Here is a 24,021-nt window from a genome sequence, read left to right as displayed (position 1 = left end):
GAACTTGAGCATGTGGATGCAGAACCTGAGGATGTAGATGCAGAGGTTCAGGAATTGGTCAAAATGGTGTCGACAACAGGTCAGTGTCTGAGACCACAGCTTCAGGTAATAGATGGGTGCTTGCATGTTTATAATACATGGTGTGTTTTTTATTTTTAGGTGATGTGGGTGTTTTGGAAGAAGAAACTCACTTCAACAGTGCAAGTGCACAACTCATCAGTGAGATCATGGTGTGCAATCAGGATTTGAAAAAGCTCAAGCAAAATATCAATGATGTTCAAAAAAGAGTGATCAACATCATTGATTTTTTAGGCAAAATCTAAACCCTACAAAAATGTAAATTTTGTTGTTATTGTACATTTTTAAAAGTTTTAAAGTAATTGCAAAGCCAAATTTTGAAGATGCACAGAGTGTGTCAACATGTGCTATCTGCCATCGTGGGATATCAATGTACACGTTTCGTGGGTACAACCCCTTCCTCCAAACTAAAGTAGGTGAGAGGAAGGGGTTTCTCCCCCGAAAAACCATTTTGCACTATTAGTGCAATGCAAGTCCACTTGTCATGGTCGTCCGACTCTTAGACCTGCAACAGGGCTCAGGCACACCCCAGTCAACAGGCTTCCAGCAGCGCACAGATGTGCACCAATGCACATGCGCTGATCACGGAGATCGTGCACGAGTGCACAGTAACGCAGCTTTGGAGCCCAGTGGCCTTTAAAAGGGGCTCCTACCATTCAGTTCTTGCTGTCTGATCTGCAGCACCCGATCTCATACTACCCGGCTCTCTGACCTCGCTGCTGTCTCCAGTCCTGACCTTTGGCTTCCCTTGACCCTGCTCTGTTTATCTGCTTGCCTGATCCTCCATTGTCAGAACCAGCCTGAACTCTGACCATAGATGTGTAGAAATACACACATTTTAGGCATGGGATCACAAAGGAAATCCAAATTTGGAGCCACAATTTGTGTGCATCTTCAAAATTTGGCTTTTACAAGGGTGAGATCACCCCATCTGATGAAGGCAAAATCAACACAGTTTTGACATACTAATGTCTCATTAATGGCCTTCACTTTAGCAAAGTTGAACTTTGTAAGTTCCTGTCCTGAGTTGGGGATGTGTATGTTATGGTTTTAAACATGCCTGTTTAGACACAGAAAACGCTATATACTGTCAAACATACATGTTATACACCAAGATGTTGGTTTGTTAAAAAACCCTTTTATAACGCACATGTGAATATGCTTGGAGTAAAATGTTTTATACTGAACAATGTGTGGCTTCTTCTTTCAATGCTCAATACCAGTTTTTTTATTAAGTTGGTGTAGTTACAGTGATAATGGGGGGTATTTACTAAAGGCAAATCCACTTTGCACAACAAGTGCACTTGCAGTGCACTTTCAAGTGCACTTGCAGTGCACTTGTAGTGCAAAGAGGATTTGCCTTTAGTAAATAACCCCCACTGTGCTGTAAAAATTGCCAAAATCAGGCCATTATAGGGACTCCAAGCAATTAATTCATGGAGTTCATTACATACATTAACAACAAAAACATTGTATGTTTGTAGCAGACCCACAGCACAACATAATAGTTAGCTGAAGAAGAGATTGTCACCTCATGTATCAAATAAGTTATGTTTGCACTATTGAAGAAAATGGCCGAAAATAAAAGGCCATTGAAGAACCTAGGAGACAGATAAGAAACACAAGCAGTAAATCAAATGAAATCTGAGTTTAGTTTTTCCAAAAAAATTATTTTAAACAGCTTCCAGATCTTCTGGGAAATCAATTGCCCCCCTACCCATGAAGTACTCCACATAGCTTTGCCATACTTTGCGGGTGATTTGGGGGGGCAAGCCAGGATGGCCACTTTCAAGCACCATCATTGTTTGTGACGGTGAAAAGTCAGCCTCATTGGCAACTGAGGTCAGATAGTTGGCTACATTCTTCCGCAGGAAATTATGAAGAATGCAGCAGCTTAAAATTATGTGGTTGAGTTTGTACTCGGCCATGTTGATGGTCGTTTGGAGAAGCCGGAACAGACTGGCCATTATGCCAAAGGCATTCTTGACCTCTCTTCTGGCATGGGCCAGCCAGTAATTAAAAACCATCTGCTCCGGGGTCAGGGTCCTCATGGGGAACGGGCTCATTAGATGGTCCCCCATCGCAAAGACCTCATCCGCCACAAAAAAAAACTGAAGGCCCGCCACATTATTCGCTGGAGGTGGCAACCCCAAGCTGCCATTCTGGAGACGCTGGTAAAATTCTGTCTATGCGATCACTCCTCCATCAGACATACGGCCATTCCTCCCCTATGTCCAGATATAAGAACTCGTAATTTGCCGTCACCACCGCCAACAACACAATACTTCTGTACTCCTTATAGTTAAAGTAGTATGACCCCGAGTTGGGTGGTGGGACGATCCAGACGTGCTTCCCATCTATTGCACCACAGCAGTTGGGAAAGTCCCACTGCTGGTGGAAATGGGAGGCCACACTCTGCCATTCTTGTGGGTTGTAAGGAAACTGTGGAGTCAAACAAGAAAAAAAAATTGTACTTTTGCACATAACATTGCAAGCAGATTAGACACAAACATTCTTGGCCAACATAAGTGTTACTTTGGCCAGCCCCTCGTTACTTACACTATTGGCAGCCCACTGGACAGGTAAGAAGTGTCATAATCCAAAAATATGAATACAGACTGTTCAAATTGAAGCACATTTTTACATTCTGCAATTACCTATCAAGATAATAGGAGAACAAAACTTTAAAAAGTACCATTTGAAAATATTCAATCTGTATATATAAATAAATCTGACCACAAAAGAGGTAGGTATAGTGTGTATGGGTTTGGCAAAGTCAGCAGGTTGGGGGGAGGGAGGGTTCCAAATGAGTTTTGGCCCCCCCAAAAAAGCCTCTTGCACTGAATTTAAGGACAACAATAACATTTGAACACATTTTAGGGGGTGTTTAGGGTAAGCACTACAATGGAGCTGACAAAATACATTGTTAAGTGACTAGGCTAGGTGTGTATGGGCCAAGGATAGCATGCTGGGGAGGTTAGTGAAGGCAAATATGCATGAAGGACAAAAAAGGAGCATTTAAAGTGTATAGCATGCATGAGGACAAAGAGGACATTCACAGCATATTACAATCATGGTAATTATGGTATGATGAAATAAATACAATACATTAGCAAACATTAAATACATAGAATGTGATGTTAAAGGATAAAACTTACCTTAATATAGACCTTCTGCAGGACCTGAATTATAGTAGAACAGGTCTCTGGAATAATGATTCCTAGAGCCTGGGGGGAGATCCTAGTCGTGAACTTCAAGTCCTGGAGACTTCTCCCCATTGCCAAGTACCGCAAGGTGGCAATGAGCCTTTGCTCAAGAGTGATGGCTTGCCGCATGCAGGTGTTCTGTTTTGTAATATAAGGGATGAGCAAAGCCAAGAGATGGTGAAAGACGGGGTCCGTCATCCGGAGATAATTCCTGAAATCATCCGGATTATTCTCCTGGAGCTCCCGCAGCAAAGGCATATGACAGAATCGGTCACGATTAGGCAACCAATTCTTGCTCCAAGAACTCCTCCTCCCCCTGTTCATGGTCTGGACTTTGGTCAAAGCAATAACTCCAACACCAAGCCCAACAACAGCATGAACTCTATGATGAGTACATAACTGCAACATGGCTAATAAACGAACGGCTGCTCAAAACGAACTGACAGAACGCACTGAAAATCAGAAAGAACCTGAGAACGAGCTGAAAATCAGAAACGAGTGGACAAGAATGCACTGAAAATCAGAAGTGAACTATAAATAGAACGCACTGAAAGACAGGAATGAACTGACAACATGCACTGAAGAACAGATACGAACCGACAAGCACAAACTGAAAAGCAGAAACTAACTGAAAAGCACGAGGCTGAAAAGCACGAATCATTTCTCACCAAAATTCTACTAACACAAGATAAACACGAAATTAGCAGAAGGAGCCTAAAGGGTGGTGCACTGGCTATTGAACTTACATTTTATCAGCTCGTCATACGTCTTGTATGTCACTACGTTCCCACGTTCGTAATTGTTGGCCAACATTTGTGTGACCGTGTGTATGCAAGACAAGTTGGAGCCAACAAAAATCGCGTTTTTTTTGTTGGAAAGTCTGATCGTGTGTACGGGAAATTACAGTACCAGACGAAAGCCGCTCAGGGCAACATCTAGTGGCTATGAAGGAGGAAATGCAGGGATCGCTTTGAGCAGAAACAGCAACTTGCAAATAGTGAAATATACACCATTACAAATAACTAATATTTATGGTGCTGTTCCAGCCCTCCCCCCCCCAAAAAAAAACAAACTTTAGCTTTAACAGATCCTCAATGAAAATTGTTAGTGTCCTTGATGATGGCAGTTCCTGTTATTCTAAATGTCTACTCATTGCATGTACAGTACTATTACAATTACCCCCCCTTCCCATTTTAGGATTGTAGGTTTGATATGTATTATATTAACATTCTCACACTTCGTACTGTGCCACCGCACTATTTCCTCTCATCTTGAGATGCAGAAACTGGATTTGGACAATGTGCAAATAGGGTCACAGATCTACAAATCCTGTTTTATCCATTTTTTTTCATCTTAGATATATTTGTCTAACTGGATGGATCCTGTTTCCTACACTTGTATCTGGTTCTATGGAAGAGTCATCTTCCAAATATATGAGGAAATCTGTCGTACCCAACTTTCATGTATTTGTGCTGTATTGAACTGCATTAGGTTGTTATTGTTCTGTAGTATGCTGACATTAGGTGGCAATTTTGAGCCTCTGCTACTTGTTTACTAATGTGATTCTGGTATATTCTTCTGTCCTCCCCTGCTGTTTAGTGCTAGTCCTAGCTAGTTCCTTCCCTCTTATTCTATGTTTCCTTAGTCAGTGTTAGTTTTTCACACAGACAGGACTCAGGAAAGTCATTGTCTTCTTACACTTCAAAATACTGGCAAAACATCCCCTGTACTGCAATTAGCAAGTAAAATTGTGTTGGATATAACCTCTGTGTCTTACAAGCCGACAACCCATTTTCGACAGCTCTCGAAAGTCCGTTTTCAACAGCTCTCTCCATAGGAATCAGCAGTGCTCTGACAGGCCCCTCCCTAAGAGAAGACCTCTCATCCGCCGGCCCAGCAGAGATCAACGGATCGATCTCCTGCTGACCTGGCGGACTCCGCTAAACAGATCTGCCTCATGTGAATGAGGCCTAAAAGTCATGGTAAAATCAGAAGGTTTTTTTTATCTTAATGCATTCTATGCATTTAAGATAAAAAGCCTTCTGTGTGAAGCATTCCCCCTCGCCCCCCCCCTATACTTACCTGAAACCCATCTCTCTCCAGCGACGTCCATGATTGCTTCATCCAGGATTGGCTGAGACAAAGCAGCAGCGCCATTGGCTCCCACTGCTGTCAATCAAACTCAGTTAGCGGGACTGAAGCACTGCTCCGTGTGTGAATGGATGTATGGGGCTGCAGCTCGACTCGGGTGCCCCCATAGCAAGGGCACTCAACAGGAGGGAGGGACTGGGAGAGCCAGCCAGTGGCCCGAGAAGAGAAGGATCTGCACTGCTCTGTGCAAAACCATTGCACAGTGGAGGTAAGTATAACATGTTTGTTATTTTAAGAGAAAAAAAATAGACTTTACAATCACTTTAAGCTACTTGTGGATGGTGCCAAGTGAGTAGGGGTCTATACTGTCTGGACAGACTGGGTCTAAGAAGGTTTGTCAATGTATAAAGTGGCATTTGAAACTTAACAAAGTCTCTATACGAGTCAGTCTTTTAAGCTGACTCCCACTGAACTTTAATGGAATGTGCAAACGCCTTATTTTTCTGTTAAGAATTGAAAACTCTACTTGTCACTAATTACCTCCTTGCACTAATCAGCACTGGCAATCTCATAGTGTCTACATTATTTCTATGCAGGACTTTTATTCTTCTTGTTTAATTTTCACATCCATTGGATCCCTCAGTGGCTTTTGCCCACCCCTCACTTTGACTGCCTTTGGACACTCCAATTGTCTCAGAATAACTGAATCCAATGTCCTTTAATGAACGAGAAAGACAAAAGGAGTTTTGTACTTGCCGTAAAAATCAATTTCCTGGAGTTCAAAAAAGGACACTGGTCTCACTCCTGAAGCATAATGATTGGAGGAACAGTTATAAGCGGTTCACCTTCAAGGGTTTTTACTGTTTTTCAGTGTCCACCTTCTAAAAGCAGCAGTATAAACCAGTTGTCTCCAAGTAACTAAATCCTGTATCCCTTAATAAAGTCCAAGAATCTGATTTAACAGAAAGTACAAAAATCCTGTTTTGCTTGTTCTCCAACTCCCATTCTAAGCACGGTAAATCACACAGTGATTACAGAATGTAAAGACAGATCCTGCCTGTCAGGTAGACTTGCATATAAGAGACATTCAGTCTCCCAGAAAAAAAAAATTCTCTGTAAGCAGCAATAGCTCATGTGGAAAAAGACACACCCACCGCTCCAGGTGAGACCAGGAAGCCTAATGATCCAGTAGTTGCTCACCTCGGCTCGCCTCCACACACAATGAATTTAGAAGAAATGGCTGCACACCACCGTAGATCAAAATCCTTTTTATTTGGACATCCCAAATACTACAGGAATCAGAATGCTGGGTAGACGCGTTTCGCACACTTCACGTGCACTTAGTCATTACAAAGATATGTTAGAAAAACAGTTCTTATATAGTCCCACCTATAACAAATGTCACCATATACTAATTGCAGACGTCCTGTTACATAGACTACACATGTGAAAAAGAGACCCATGAATATATAATTATATATAATACATATAAACAAAAGAAACAAATAACCAAAAATGTATTTGTGCTCTAACAAGACAAAGTGTTCTATAAAGACTAAATATAAAAGATATATAAAAACATTATCATAAAACAGCAGAAAAAGCTCTCCCGCTAATATATAACCCTAATACCTAGTTATAATACAAGAAAAAACACTCGTTACACAATAAACCTGACATCTGTTGAAAAAATCTGAGGTTTAGGGTTGCGCATCTAATTTCTGTGGTTCTAGTAGCTGCTAGCCTACATTTGTAATGTGTTCCAACTTCCCACACCCCAAGCAAATTTCATATATATATATATATAGAGAGAGAGAGAGAGAGAGAGAGACAGACAGACAGACAGAGAGAGAGAGAGAGAGAGAGAGAGAGAGAGAGAGAGAGATACTGCTACCTCAAAAACGACATTAAATCTATATGGGAAAAAAAACTAATTTGAGTGTGCTGGCTATTTTGTGCAATCTTCCTGTGCACTGTGATGATGCAACTTCAAACAACTAAAAAAATACACATGGCCATGGTAGTGTAGGTACAAATACAGTGCTGCAGTCCCAATATTGTGTATAGAAATATTAAAACAACCAATAACACAGTCCCATATAACTGTCTCATAGGGGATGGGCGAACTGTTCAGCATGAGTTCGGTTTAGGCACTGGCTGTTCGCCCATTCTATGAACAACCAAATTATAGGGTCATTTGACCTTTTGTTAGGCCCGCCGAATGACCACAATGCTCCCCAGCACAGTGCATTGAAAGCCCTGATTGGCTGAAGCAATAAAAGCTTTGCCCAATGAAGGCACAGAGGACTGTCAGAGCCATGATTGGACACTGTAATGATGACTCTATCCAATCATGGCTCATTGCTATTAGTTCCGCCCCACACTATAAAAGTATTCTTTCAATAGCGGCCATTTTCAGTGTGATATCGGTGTGGAGAGAGATAGAACAGGGCACTGTTCAGTGCTTTTAGACAGTTATGCCCCGTACACACGGTCGGATTTTCCGATGGAAAATGTCCGATCGAGCGTGTTGTCGGAAATTCTGACCGTGTGTGGGCTCCATCGGACATTTTCCATCGGATTTTCCGACACACAAAGTTGGACAGCAGGAGATAAAATTTTCCGACAACAAAATCCGATCGTGTCAATTCCGACCGTGTGTGGCCTGTTCCGACGCACAAAGTGCCACGCATGCTCAGAAGAAATTCCGAGACGGGACAGCTCGTTCTGGTAAACTTAGCGTTCGCAATGGATACAGCACTTTCGTCACGCTGCAATGTTCAAAATGGTTTAATACAGCGCACTCTCTTCTTCTTTATAATGTGACAAGAATTAAGTAGTTTTGCTGCTCATATTCACACACACTTCTCACAAACTTATTTTGTTACTATTTATCGGGATTCCCTCAATATATTTTGATTTCTCACATCTGACAACATATTTTTTGTATATATATATTTTTTTTTTTTGGCTTTAATGTAGATTCTTTTTTTGTGTTTCAATTTTTTTTTTTTTCGCGATTTTGATTTGTACTCCCGAAAATGTTTGTGTGCGTTTTTTGTGACAAGTTCCCACAACACCATTGATATGTTGTTATATTTAATCTGTAGGAGATTGTTTGGTGTTGTTGTCCCTTGCTAATTTCACATTGTACTTTAGAAATGTACCTGAATCGTCACCAACAAACTGTCCTTTTTGGATGAAAACACACACAGGAGAGTATAATTTACCTAAAAAATTTTATTAAGGGCTCACAACTAAACAAAGAGGGAGGCAAAGCTGAAGAAACTGCAGAAGTGGGTGAAGCCTTGGACCCCCAGGGCAGACATCAACTATTTAAAAGCAAAATTGGTGGCCTGAGGAGTCCTTATCTAAGGGAGGGCAGTGTGGTCCAGAAGTCCCAGAGATCCGGAAAGCAGCAGATGACATCTGTGTCCCCAGGCTGTGGTCATACGAGAGACTGCATCTTCTGTCAGACCAGACTGAACCCAGGGTCATCACTCTTTGGTCTTCTTTCCACGCTTCCTTCCACGCTGTGGCTGTGGTGGTGGAGTTGTGGCAGCAGGAGGAGGAGGAGGAGGATCGTCGATCTCAATGACATCCGTCTTGGGTGTTAGTTCCCCACTCAACCCCTTACGTAGGACTTTATAAATCAGGTCCTCAGAGAGCTTGCGTTGACCCTCCTGCATGCCCTGCAATTTGGTGGCAGCCATGCAGGCAAAGGCCTCTTCAGGACTGGGGAAGGCTCGTAGGGACGCAGAAGCCTCCTGGATCAGCCTGTACGCTGAATCCTGCACGGGACTCGGAGTGGCCTTCCTGGCCCTTTTGTATGGAAGGCGGAGGGGAGGGACCTGAGACTCAGTCAGGCTGCGACTGGTCCCAGGCTTCTCTTGGCTGACACTTAGCCCCGCCTCCTCCTGGCTGCCACTAATCCCCGCCTCCTCCTGGCTGCCACTAATCCCCGCCTCCTCCTGACTGCCACATTCCACAACCTCCTCCTGGCTGAGGTCTTCCTGTGTATGAAAAAGGGACATAGTTTTAGTATTGTTTTCATCAATCACACACAATTTTCACCTCCTGACTGCTGCAAATTGAATGTTAACAAATATAACAGACTATCCTTCTGAGCCCAGCATTTTTCATTTTTGTCCCAATTTTGGGTGCCCTCTACTGTCTATTGATATGTAAAACACTTTTTTCAATCAGCAATTAGTGATCAATAATAAAATCTAGTAAACATCATTTATTTATTGTCCTGAAATCTGTAGAAGAATGCTATACCTGGCTCCAGCTGGGCTCCTCCACTTCTTCCTGGCTGGAAGGCCCAGGTTGGATATCGGAAGCCTCAGCTGGGGTGGAAGGAAGAGTGGAAGGAAGAGTGGAGAGGGATTCCCTGACTTCAGTGTGGTCTGACAGAAATCGCAGTCTCTCATAGTACTACAGCCTGGGGACATAAACGTCATCTGCTCCAGCTCCTGATCTCTGGGAATCCGTGACCTTATTGCGCTCCCTAAGATAAGTGCTCCTCAGGCCACCAATTTTAGCTTTTAAATAGGGGATGGTTGCTGTGGGGACCACCGGCTTCACCAACTCCAGCAGTTTCTCCAGCGCTGCCTGCCTCTTCTGTTTGTGGTTATAGTGGGGGTGTCTGACCTGCCACAGACAGGGCAGCTCCCTGTACTTGTCTATGAACAGGGGCAGGAAATTGTGGTCGTTGAACCCATCCATTTTCTCTGCAAGACACAACACAAGACAAACCCTAATGTCAGGCAAAACTCCCCTAATCTTGTTACAATATAGGCTTCCATTTCGAAGCAGTATAGGCGAAAGTTTAGATCTTACCTTCGTTATCACGATCGGCGTCTCCGATGCTCCCTCCTCCGCTCACAGATCGTACGTAAGACGCACGTGTGTTACGCTTTATACACACTGTGCATGCGTATAACTCTGCCCGCCCCTGACGTTCTTTCTAGTCTATTCCCCGTCCCTTTTCATTCGGCGCAGTGGGGGAAGAGCACATGGCGGATAGACAGCATGATCGTGATAATTGGAGCAACGAGGAGGAGGAGGAGAGGCCGGAGCCTGAAGGAGATTTAAGGACTCAAATATGTCCTTTGGGGAGATGTTGGAAATGGTGGACATCCTGAAGAAGTCTGACTATGATGGAAAGTATGGGCCTTACCCCAACCCCAATGTCCGAAAGGCCAAGATCATGGCGAAAGTGGTCAGAAGTCTGCACCGGAAATTCAGGGTATGACGATCGAAAGATCAGCTCAGGAAGTCGGACCTGAAATTACGAGAACATGAGCAGTACCGAAAGATCCGGAGAGTGCTGCAAAAAAGTAAGTAGTTGTGCTGCGTTCCTATTCTTTTGTGTTTATTACGTTTGTGCTGCTCCATGTGCTTTTAGGAACTGTTGTACAGTTTAAAATGGCAACTTTCATGTTCATGGGCACATTATTCGTTTGGATCAAACATTTTTCGTTCCAAATATAAAATACTTTAGCCCATATGCATTTGGCCACCATTTTGACGCCCTATACTTGTCTTAAAAGAATTGGGTTGTGTAGATGGCTTTGTTACTAGAATGAAATGCAAACTAGATTCTGTGTAAGGAGAGGACACTCAGCAGCTGTTTTCACATCTGGACACTGGAGCACTAGTGTGGGACAAAAGAACACCATTTTAATTAGGGGGGCCACACAGGTGCTCCAGTGTATACTATAGGGGGGTCTCCATCTGTGAAGCTTGTACTAAACAGGTAAAGTATTGCAGGTTGACAAAGGGCATTAAAAAAATTACATCTTGGAACTCTGCTAAAATAGATAATTGTACCCCACTTCCAAGCAATGTTTCATCTTTATAGTTCTGACATTAAATATCTGTGTGCTAATTATACCATTTTTGTTTGACATAGGGGAGAAAAGACTCGGAGGACACCCCTCATCTGAGGAGACCAGAGCCCCCCCCTCTGGAAGAAGGTGAAATCCCCCCAACACAAGCTGAGCAGGAGGATGAAGACGTGGTGGAACTAGTCACCACAACAGGTGAGTGTCTGCGACCACAGGCTCAGATAAGAGATGGATGGTGGCATTTTTTTTAAACCAAATTTATTTTGGGGTTCCTCTCTTTTTAGGTGATCGTGAGGTTGTGGATGAAGATCCTTTCACATCCGAAAGTGCCCAGATCCTGATCGGGAAGATCATGGGGTGTAATTTACAATTGGAAATCATCAAGCAAAACATCAATGATGTTATTCCAAAATATAAAAACATCATTGATGTTTTGAGTTTAAAACCCCTCCAAATCACTTTCTTCTTTTGTGTGCTACAATGTGCTAAATGTTTTTGTGATTTTTCCGAAAGCCAAATTTGGAGGATGCACACAGTGTGTCAACATGTGCTATCTGCCATCACGGGAGATCAATGGACGCGTTTTGGGGGTGCAACCCCTTCCTCAATAATAAAGTAGCGGTGAGGAAGGGCTTGCTCCCCCAAAACACATCCCTTGATCCCCCGTGATGGCAGGTAGCACATGTTGACATTGGGAAATTCGTGTGCATCTTCCAAATTTGGCTTTTCCTGGGGTGACTTCCCCCCATCTGAACGCTATATCAAACACAGTTCCTAAATACTCATGTCTGATATTGCCTTCAGGTTCTACCAAATGTGAACTTTGTAAGATCAAGATTTGTGTCTTTCTTGTTGGTTTTACACAGGCCTGTTTTCTATAAAATGGACATTTTGATTTGGGATAATGCCACCACAAAAATTGTTATACAACAAACACGTTGGTTTGTCAGCAAAACCTTTCGTAAATGCACATGTGATTGTGCAGGTATTAAAAAGATTGTTAATCAAGAATGTGTGGATTATTGTCTCAACGCTACAACACTTTTGGGGTGATGTAATTGTTGTTTTATGAGAAAATGGGGGTTATTTCCTAAGGGCAAATCCACTTTGCACTACAAGTGCAGTTTCAGTGCAGTTGCAAGTGGACTTGTAGTGAAATGTGTTTTTGCATTTAGTAAATAACAGCCAACAGTGCTTTGTATAAGGTTACACAATCACGACATTTTCTGGACTCCACACATTTCTGTCAGGGTCAGCTCAAACAAACACAAGCAGTAAATGTCCACAAAGATTTTTTTTTTTTTTTATTTGAAAAAGGCTTCACATATTGTCTGGCATATTGATAGCCCCCCTACCCGCAAAGAACTCCAGGTAGCGTAACCGGACATCACGGGCACTCAGGGAGGGCAAGCCAGGACGGACACTTTCAAGCGCCGTCAGTGTGGTTTGATGTAGGATTCCAGCCTCAGGCCCAACCGAGCCAGCATAGTTGGCCGAATGTTTCCGTAAAAAGTTATGGAGAACACAGCACGCAAGTATTATATGGTTCAGTTTATACTCCGCCATATGGATAGGTGTCAGAAATAGGCGGAACTGGCTGGCCAGGATTCCAAATGTGTTCTCCACCACTCTTCGGGCTCTGGCCAGCCAGTAATTAAAAACCCTCTGTTCCGGGGTGAGGGTCCTCATAGGGAATGGCCGCATCAGGTGGTCCCCCAGCGCAAATGCTTCATCAGCAACGAACACAAATGGGAGTCCTTCAACATTGTCCTCTGGAGCTGGCAAGTCCAAGCTGCCATTCTGGAGACGCCTGTAGAACTCCGTCTGGGCGATGACTCCACCATCAGACATCCGGCCATTCTTCCCCACGTCCACATACAAGAAGTCGTAATTAGCCGACACCACCGCCAACATCACTATACTATTAAACCCCTTGTAATTATAATAGTATGACCCCGAGTTGGGTGGTGGGACGATGTGGACGTGTTTCCCATCAATTGCCCCTCCGCAGTTAGGAAAGTCCCACCGCTCGGCAAAGTGGGAGGCCACAGTCTGCCATTCCTGTGGCGTGGAAGGAAACTGTTGAGGAAAAAACAATAAACATTACTATTTTTACTCTGAAACATGGCAAGCAGATTAGACACAAACATTATGGGGCAACCTCCAGATAGCGTTTATTAAGGGGAATTTAACAAGGCCAAAGTATAAGGTACACCTATCATATTCCCCCTCCCCCCCTCTCATGGGCCATTTCTAACATTATGGGGTGTGTGGAAATCTTGGACAGGTAACCCTCTTCACTTCATTGAGAGATGAATGCCTAAATAATGGGTATTACTTTGAACAGCCCCTCCTTAGTTACACTATTGGCAGACCACTGGACAGGTAAGAAGTGTCTGAATACAAAGATATAAATACACACTGTACACATTTGAGGACATTTGGACATTCTGCTATTACCTATCAAGATAATAATAGGATACAAAAACTTTAAACAGTACCATTGGAAAGTATACAGGCAGGCCCTTGCACTACATGCTTTGGGGAATTCATCCATATAAATCTGACCAGTAAAGAGGTGGGTATAGTGTGTATGGGTTTGGCAAAGTCAGCAGATAGATGATTGAGGATAGAGAATTGGAATCAGCTGACTTAGCAGTTGGGGGGAGGGAGGGTTACTAAAAATTATTTGATGACACCACAAAAAAAAGCCTCTGGCACTCTGCCTGAATTTAAATCAAAAATAACATTACCAAACATTTTAGGGGGTGTTTGGGGTAAAGCACTACTATGGAGCAGATAAAATACATTGTTAAGTGACTACATGAGGTGAATATAGGGCAGGAGATACCATGCTGGGGAGGTTATTGAAGGGCAAATATGTATGAAGGACCTTAAATAATAATTACATACAAATCCAGCATGCATGAGGACAAAGGGGACATTCACAGCATATTACAAGCATGGTAATTAGGGAATGAGGAAAGAAATACAATATATTATCAAACATTAAAGACAATAAAATGTGATATAAAAGGATAAAAATCTTACCTTCATATACTCCTTCTGCAGGACCTGGATGATGGCAGAACAGGTCTCTGGGATAATGATCCCCAGAGCCTGGGGGGAGATGCCTGTTGAGAACTTGAGGTCCTGCAGGCTTCTCCCTGTGGCCAAATACCGCAGGGTAGCGACCAACCTCTGCTCCGGAGTGATGGCTTGCCTCATGCAGGTATCCTGCCTGCTGATATAGGGGGTCAGCGAAGCCAACAAACGGTGAAACACGGGGTCCGTCATCCTGAGAAAGTTCCTGAAATCATCAGGATTATTCTCACGGATCTCACGGAGCAAAAGCATATGAGAGAACTGGTCACGCTGAAGCAACCAATTCTTGGTCCATGAACTCCTCCCCACCCTGTTCATGGACTGGACTTGTGTCAAGGTCAGGACCCCAACACCAAGCCCCCGCACAGCACGAACTCTACGAGGAGTACGCATACGAAACATGGCTAGAAAACGGTCGGCTGCTCAGAACGAAGTAACAGAACGCACTGAAGAACAGCAAGGCCTGTGAAGAGCGACCTGAAAAACAGCAACGAGCAGGCAAGATCACACAGAAAACTCTGATACGAACTGACTGCACGCACTGAAGAGCAGATACAAACCCACAAGCACAAACTGAACGGCAGAAAACGATCTGAAAGCCACGAGTCTGAAAAAGCGCGAATCGTCTCTCACCAAACTTTTACTAACACAAGATTAGCAAAAGGAGCCCAAAGGGTGCCGCGCTTGGTTCTGAACCGGCCTTTTGTAGTCTCGTCGTACGTGGTGTACGTGACCGCGTGGTTGGCGATCGGAAATTCCGACAATTTTGTGCGACCGTGTGTAGGCAAAACAAGTTTGAGCCAACATCCGTTGGAAAAAATCCTAGGATTTTGTTGTCGGAATGTCCGAACAAAGTCCGACCGTGTGTACGCCCTATTAGTGTGCTATAGTGTGCTATTCTGATTCTATTATCAGTGCAGAATATCAGTTTATTGTGAATCTAGGGATAGTTCAGTGTGAGTGTAGTGCGACTATTCATCTTTACATTAGTGTGAATGTAGGGATAGTTCAGTCAGTGTGATTGTAGTGCGACCATCATTCATCTTTACATTAGTGTGAATGTAGGGATAGTTCAGTCAGTGTGATTGTAGGGCTACCATTCATCTTTACATTAGTGTGAATATAAGGATAGTTCAGTCAGTGTGAGTGTTGTGCGACCATTATTTATCTTTACTTGAGTGTGATTGTAGGGATAGTTCAGTCAGTGTAAGTGTAGTGACCATTTAACACAGTATATTTCATTGTGTTACTGCAAGTTTAACTCTGTATATTTCAGTGCGTTACGTGCCGTTTAACACAGTATATTTCTGTGCGTTAGTGCAAGCTTAACGCAGTATATTTCAGTGCGTTACTGCAAGTTTAACACCATATATTTCAGTGCGTTATCTTCCGTTTAATGCAGTACAGTTCAGTGTGTTACTGCAAGTTTAAGGCTGTATATTTCAGTTCGTTATCTTCCGTTAAACACTGTATAGTTCAGTGCGTTACTGCAAGTTTAAGGCTGTATATTTCAGTTTGTTATCTTCCGTTAAACGCTGTATAGTTCAGTGCGTTAATGCAAGTTTAACGCACTACGTTTCTGTGCGTTAGTGCACGCTTGAGGCAGAATATTTCAGTGCTTTACTGTAAGTTTAATGCTGTATATTTCAGTGCATTATCTTCCATTTAATGCAGTACAGTTCAGTGCATTACTGCAAGTTTAACGCTGTATACTTCAGTGCGTTACGTGCCGTTTAACGCAGTACATTTCTGGGCATTAGTTCACACTTAACACAGTATATTTCAGTGCATTGTCTTCCGTTTAATGCTGTATAGTTCAGTGCATTACTGCAAGTTTAACGCCATATATTGCAGTGCGTTAACTTCCATTTAATGCAGTATATTTCTCTGCGTTAGTTCACACTTGAGGCAGTATATTTCAGTGTGTTACTGCCACGACACTACCAGCCTGGAGTTTGTATGTCCTCCCTGTGCCTGCGTGGGTTTCCTCCGGGTACTCCGGTTTCCTCCCACACTCCAAAGACGTAGGTTAATTGGATCCTGTCTAAATTGTCCCTAGTATGTATGAATGAGTTAGGGACCTTAGATTGTAAGCTCCTTGAGGGTAGGGACTGATGTGAATGTACAATATATATGTAAAGCGCTGCGTAAATTGATGGCGCTATATAAGTACCTGAAATAAATAAATAAAATAAATAATTTTAATGCTGTATTTTTCAGTGCATTATCTTCCATTTAACGCAGTAAAGTTCAGTGTGTTACTGCAAGTTTAACGCCGTATATTTCAGTGCATTGCGTACACACGACCACACCAAAGTCCGACCGTCAAGAACGCGGTGACGTACGACGGAACTAGAAAAAGGAAGTTCAATAGCCAGTAGCCAATAGCTTCCGTCTCGTACTTGCTTCAGAGCATGCGTCGTTTTTGGTCCGTCGGAACAGCATACAGACGAGCGGTTTTCCCGATAGGAATTGGTTCCGTCGGAAATATTTAGAACATGTTCTATTTCTAGATCCGTCAGAGTTTTCGAAAAAAAAAAGTCCGATGAGGCATACACACGATTGGAATATACGATGAAAAGCTTCCGTCTGACTTTTTCTGTCGGACATTCCGCTCGTGTGTACGCGGCATTAAAGTCCTTCTTAGATTTGTAAATAACGGCTTCTTAAAGTCTGTATCCCAATGTGCAACTAAGGAAGCCACCATGTACAATGATAAATACAATCTATAAAAAAACAAGGTTTTTAATAAAGTAACACACATGAAGGTCTAATGTACACGGGATGCTGAGGCAACCTCTTCTGAACGATTTTTTTGACAACTTGAAACTGGCTTTTAAAAACGCCCGTGTAGCTGCGTTTGCATGCCGCGTTTAGTTGCTTTTAGCTGTGTTTTGCCGCTTTCGCGTCTAGGAGCATTTATTTAAGATAACATCATAAGACCCTCCCAAAGCATAAAAAGCAGTATTATTTAACTATTTCAGCCATTCTGTGAGATCATAGTGAGTAGCAGCAGCTGAGAGAGCAGCAATGTACTTGTATCTACCTCAATTTTGGTGCTTTTACTATGGATCCCATAATGAGCATATGTGAGGAAATTAAAAAAGCCAGATATTAAATTTCATGCAACTATGTTTGATCAAGTTGGGGGTCAAGCGCAATGGTGGGGTCATCTGGTTCAAATCTAACAGCATATAGGTCAAATTCCAATTCCACTTTGGCTAACAGCAATGCTAGTGGTGTATTGGATTGGATCATGGGCTCATTAGGGGTATATAAATGGTCTATGAAGCATTGCAAGCAATTACAAGTTTTTAAAATATTTGTTTAGTGGTTTTTTATTTGCTATCATTTTTTGTTTTGTAATGTAAAAAATAAGACACCTTTAAAAACGCTTCTAAACGCGGTACCGGCGTTTTGCCGCGTATAGACAAGTTTAGTGTATGAAACGCTGGAAACTTCGGCGTCTGGACTCATTTTTTTGCCTTCAAAGAAAAGCCTCTAAACGCAACTGCCTAAAAACAACATTAAATGAACCCGTGTACATTTACACATAAGATAACATTGAATGAGTTCAGGGGCAGCTAAAAAACGCAGCCAACTGCCTCTGAACATCCGTTTACCAGCAGTGGTGTACATGAGGCCGAACATGTTACACTTCAAGGTTTTCTTTTAATTAAATTTAAAAAATACAATTACACATTAAAGCGGTGTTAAACCCAAAACCAAAAATGTAATATATTGCAGCTTACCAATCAATCAAGTGATGGCTGCATACATTTTCTTTTTTTAGGCTTTTTTCCCTCTACCTGGTGATCTGGTCAGTAACATACCCCTGTATTCAAATTGCCTCCACTCTGGATGAAGGAGCACAGGGGGCACCTTTGGATAGCAGCATTGTCAATCTGGGAGGAGAGGAGTATTAAATTTACTAGCAGGTTTAAATACACTAACAAATTGAAGCCAAGATCCAACTTACACTTTATGATCAGTTAAAAAAACAGTTTTTTTCCTTTAAGGATAAAGGTTTTACATTAATAAAAGCTGATCATTGTAAGCACCCCGTCAATGTTAAATGGTTGGTCTCGTCTCTGTGAACTGATACATCTGGAAGAGAGCTCGGTCTTTTAAAAAATAACAGACTTACAGCCTGGATCACCAGATTAAAATAGAAGAAAGAACGCCTAAAAGAGAAAACGAATGCCATCACATCTAAGGGTTGGTAAGCTGCAATATAATGAATGTTTGCTTTTGGGTTTAATACTGATTTAAGAGATTTTCTAAACATTTCAGTTGTTCTTGGCTGCTATAGTGCTGGAATGCAGAGAGATGGCCCTGTATTCATTTTCCCAGGAAACTTCCTGCATGTCAGTCTCCCTGCACTCTTCTGCTATCTCCTTACCATATCTGTATACCCAAAGGGGCCTTGTCTAGTAAAAGTGAGGGGCTGAACACACATAATACCACTGCAATTCATCTATCTGTCCCATTCTATTAGAGAAATAGTTCCTCAGAAACACACTTTCATAAGCTAGGTCCTCTATCCTCCAGTCTCAGCAATAGGAGAGCTATGGAACTAGTAAATACTTCAGCATCATGTTTTTCTCCTTGACTGAAATGAAGAACTAATCCTTGCAATGTTGCCCAAAATACTAGTTTCCCAATAAATAACTATTTACTTTTTATCCTCAGAAATTAAAGTAAACCAAAATGCAAAAAAAAAAAAAAAATGGCGGAAAAGGGTCACCCTGAGCTAACAGCAACAAGTTGGGCAGATGCAGAAGTTGATGATAGTTGTGACACAGAATACCTTGGACACAATTGCATGACAATATGACCATATATGGGAAGGGCCAGCTGTACATAGAATAGACAAGCTGGTGCATTTTAAGGTGATGCCTTTGATCTCTGCCGACAGCAGGAATTAAGAAGGCCTCCAGCAGATTTGCAGATTGATAGAAACTATTCAGCTACCAGTGGAAGATTTTGAAACTCTCTAAGAAATAACCTTAAAGCGATTGTAAAGGTTCAAAGTTTTTTACCTTCGTGCATTCTATGCAACCTCAGCCATTGGCTCCCGCTATTGTCAATCACAGCCAGTGAGCCAATGAGGAGAGAGTGGGGGTGGGGCCAAGCCACGCTCTATGTGTGAATGGACACATGGATCAGCTGCTTGGGAGTGAGCCTGTTTGGGTGCAAGCTGCTTGCTGTCGAGGCACTAGGCAGGAGGGAGGGACCAGGAGTGCCGGCGTGGAACCCGAAAAGAGGAGGAAACCATTGCACAGAGCAGGTAAGTATGACATGTTTATTATATAAGAAAAAAAAAAAAAAACCTTTAATATCACTTTAAAGTACATCTAAAGCTAAAACTTTTGCCTTTGGTTTTGGATATTGTAGGAAATAATGAACGCCCTATTAGCTTAGTAGAGCGTGACAGAGATTTTTCTTCATTTCCTGTCCCAGAAACACAACAGGGCGGAAGAGGAAATCCATCTGACACCGGAACTAAACTCTCTCAATCAACATTAATTATTTAAAGCCTTATGTAGCTAGATAGATAGGAAGATATATTATATTTACTTGTTTTAAACTTTTTTTAATTTCTTCAATTGCTTCTTGGTTTCTGGCCTAGGCCAAAATTATGTAATACATTGCAGGAGTCTTCATGAAAAATTTTTGTTCTTTCATCTGGAGAAGGGGAGGAGGGGATTTCTCAGTTAAGCACACCCGCCTGCCTGCATGCCTAAGCTAAGGGCAGATGCATTCCAGAAAGGAAATGCTACATTAATCATCTGTTCTTACTCAAGATAGCCACATCTAGAAATGCCTAGGAGGTATTTTTCAAAGTGATCTTTTAAAAAAATAAAATTTGAAAAGTTTTGAAGGGTTTTGTGAGTTTTCTTTGAATATTAAAACACAAATTAAAGTGATTGTAAAGTCTAATTTAAAAAAAAATATAGCAAACATGTTATACTTACCTCCTCTGTGCAGTTGGTTTTGCACAGATCAGCCCTGATCCTCCTCTTCTCAGGTCCCTCTTTGCTGCTCCTGGTCCCTGAGTCAGAGCTCTTTGTATCCATTCAGACATGGAGCCCCAACCCGGCCTTGCCCACTCTTTTGCTCCTGATTGGCTGACTGAGTTTGATTGACAGCCGTGGGAGCCAATGGTGCCACTGTTGTGTCTCATCCAATCAGCAGGAGTTTCCTGGATGGCTTAGACATTTGTGGACATCGCTGGAGAGAGAAGGGGCTCAGGTAAGTAATTAGGGGGTGCTGCCACACACAAAAGGTTTTTTATCTTAATGCATAGAATGCATTAAGATAAAAAACCTTCTGCCTTTACAATTCCTTTAAATAGTGTTTTCAGTTTGTGGTGCTCAGATACAGTTACTTTCCTCTTTAAGCTGACCATACACTATATAAATTTTGTCTGAACTGGAAGAAATTCACTTAGTGGGTGGCCCTGTCAGCCCCTTATTGCCCAACATCCTTCAATTCAAATTTTGAAGGAGAAGGGAAGAAACTTGTCAGGCGCACAGCAGCTGCAGCCAATCAGATGCAACCACTTTTTGGGTATTCTAACAGCTGGCAGGGCCGGCCTTCAAATTGCAATACTAGATGATGGAGATCCATCCAAACTGTATAATGTCGATGAGGCTATTGGTTAGATGTGTTTCATTCAGCCCGTAGGCTGAACGAAAAAAAATCTATCAGCCTGTAGGCAGGTTGAAATGTATATGTGTAGCAGCCAGTCCAGGCTGGGGAAGGAACATTTTCATGTCAGTTCCTGGACTTCTGGTTTTGGCGGACCCACCTGTGATATAAATAGGGGGACAGTCAAGATCAAGCACAGACTGGGACTAGGGTTGGAAATTGGAACAAAGACACCTGTGAGTGCAAGCGGTGCTGATGTTCCTGGGAGCTACAGACAACGTTCATGTCATGGACAATGCCTACATGGACTTGCACCTCATGGAGGTATGCCTGGGCCACTACGCTATGTTAGTTAGGATCAGGGACAGTACGTTATTCATTTTGTATCACCATGCCGCATTTCAACAGTAAAAGTTACATCAACCATTATGAACCTGGTCTGAAGTTATTCATAGGGGTGCATGTTGCTTCTGGCATATTCCAAAAGAACCTGAGTCTGTAACGCACTACGGGGTATGAAGTAACACTGCTACGAAAGGTTAACTCAGCAAGTTAAGAGGAAGCTACTATGGGTAATCAAGTACAAGAACAAGCTACAAGCAACCAGTCGTTAACTGAGGTACCTGGTAAAGGTGTCAGGTCCCCCAGGAGTGAGAAGGGTTAATGTTCTGGCTCCCTCCCTAGTAGTCCATCTGCCATGGTAACCGGGTGCAGAGTAGCGCTATGGAGATCTATGGCCTGGTCACCTTGTAAGGGAAGGAAAGAGTTATGTGAGAGCATGAGGTCCATGCTAGGTGCTCGGGGGGTCCCCATCCTGTTACTGGGAATGAGATAACAGAGGTTGGACTGGTGGAGTGGGCACAGGCTCAGCGCGTCCCTCCTAATGCAACATATAAGTACAGTGTGTAGTGACATAGGACAAGTTGCTTTTAAGAGGAATTACCCCATGTGCACAGGCGCAAATGACCCCGCCCAAAAGTGTATGCCCAACCTTAAACAGTTGTCGCCAAAGCAGGTGTCCTCATTGGAAGTTTGTCTTCTACTTCTATTCAGGTGACAACTGTAAAATTTTGGATCTCACATCACTTTCTATCCAGGTGACAACTATCAGGACAAGTAAAGAGGATACCTCTAGCCAGCTAACAGTGATTTTGGCTTCTCCACGTTCTATCAAGGATTGAAAAATGTCTTTGGATGCATTTTGACCACTGCTGACTGAGAGTCCTAATAATGAACTTCTCTACTTTGCTCTCTTTTTGTCTGTTAAAAGTATTGGTATTATAAGTGTGGAAATACCTGTTGATTTTACCAGAATTCTTGTGAGCTGATAACTTTCTGTGCTCTCTCCCTAAGCAAAAGAAAGGTTTATGGAGATGAGGAGGGGGCATTGTGTTATTTGTGACCTATCAGAAATTAAATAGGCAGGGCTTTTGTTTACTTTATAGTTTTAAGACTTCCTCATCCTCTTTATAAATATGTACAGAGGATCTACACATATGTATCATTTGTATCACTGCTCTGTTTCAAATGTACTATACTACTGTACTTACTTCACATGCTTAAAGCGGGGGTCCACCTATCTATGCTTTTTTTTTTTTTTTGAGTTCATTCACAAACTTTTCTTCTCAGCATTACATACTCACATATTGTGTGTAATATGTCCGCCTGTGTCAGATTTCGTCGGAAAGAATAACTTATATTATTCACTGCAGGCGGTTTCCATCTTCATTGTGGGCATTTGAAGCCCACAAGCATTTATTTCCTGGATGTGGTGAATGCTGTGCTCCCAGCATTCACCGCTTGTTCCCGCACATGCTCAGTAGCATCCTGGGAAGCCTGAGACTAGCTCCCAGGAGTCTGGGAGAGGCTAGAAACACGCCTACTCCCACGGGAGGAGAACCAGGAAGTGCAAAGAAGAATAGAAAAATAAAAGGTAATTACGGCGATTTAAATTTTTTTAAACGGCATGTCAGAATCTAGGCAAGGAAGAGAATACATACAGATATTGTTCAAAATTTGGGTGGAACTCCGCTTTAAAGTGGAGTTCCACCCAAAAATGGAACTTCCACTTTAAGTGCTGGTGACCCCCTGACATGCCACATTTGGCATGTCATTTTTCTTTTCGGGGGGGGGGGGAGCAGGTACCCAGTTTTTACAGGCACCCAGCTCCCACTTCCTCCCCTGGTGTTGCGGCGCCAGAAGGAAGTTCACCTATCCCCCCTCCCTTCAATTGCCCGGCCATTCACAGCGTGCAGCGCGGTTTGTACATGTGCAGTACGTGCCTGGCTGTGAAGCCACAGCCAGGCGCCCACAGTTAGAATGCCGGAGCCGTGGAGAGGAGGAGAAGAGGAGCGAGGCTTTGTGCGCCTGCTTCGCTGGACCGTGGGACAGGTGAGTGTCTGATTATTAAAAGTCAGCAGCTACAATTTTTGTAGCTGCTGACTTTTAAATGGGTGGAACTCCTCTTTAATAAACAATATTGACTTAAAAAAATAAAACATTAAGTAGGCAGGGCTGATTCTATGTGCTTTGGAAATTAGAGCTGTGTTGTCATGTCAAAAACGAAGGTAGGAGTATATATATTTCTGGCACATCAACATCTTTTCTGTACTTGCAGTGTGAGTAAAGAGATACAATATGGGGAAATGTGCATGTACTTCAGAAATGTGCTAAGTATATATAGAGTATATTTATAAATTTTTCATTGACATACGCTTTAAGTAATACGCTTGGAGTATACAGTGAAGAGGTATACAGGCTTTTCTGGAAAAACATACAACTCCTTCAGTCCTTAAATAAAGAGTTGAAAAAAAAGTAGATGTCAACTCGTGCCAAATGACACTTACTTGGCTAAAACACTATGGGGTGGATTTACTAAAGCTGGCCATAGACGGTTCGAATCTGGGCTGGTTCAGCAGGAACCCAGATTCAAACCATGTACAGTATTGGTAAGCTGAATGTACACAGGCCGCTAGCAATAATCACTGTGTTCTCCCAGCGAGGACAGCTTTAAGGGCAATATTAAAATGCAAAAT

Source organism: Aquarana catesbeiana, linkage group LG04, assembly GCF_042186555.1.
Source record: "Aquarana catesbeiana isolate 2022-GZ linkage group LG04, ASM4218655v1, whole genome shotgun sequence".
In the NCBI taxonomy this organism is placed as follows: Eukaryota; Metazoa; Chordata; class Amphibia; order Anura; family Ranidae; genus Aquarana; species Aquarana catesbeiana.
This window is presented reverse-complemented; position numbering follows the sequence as displayed.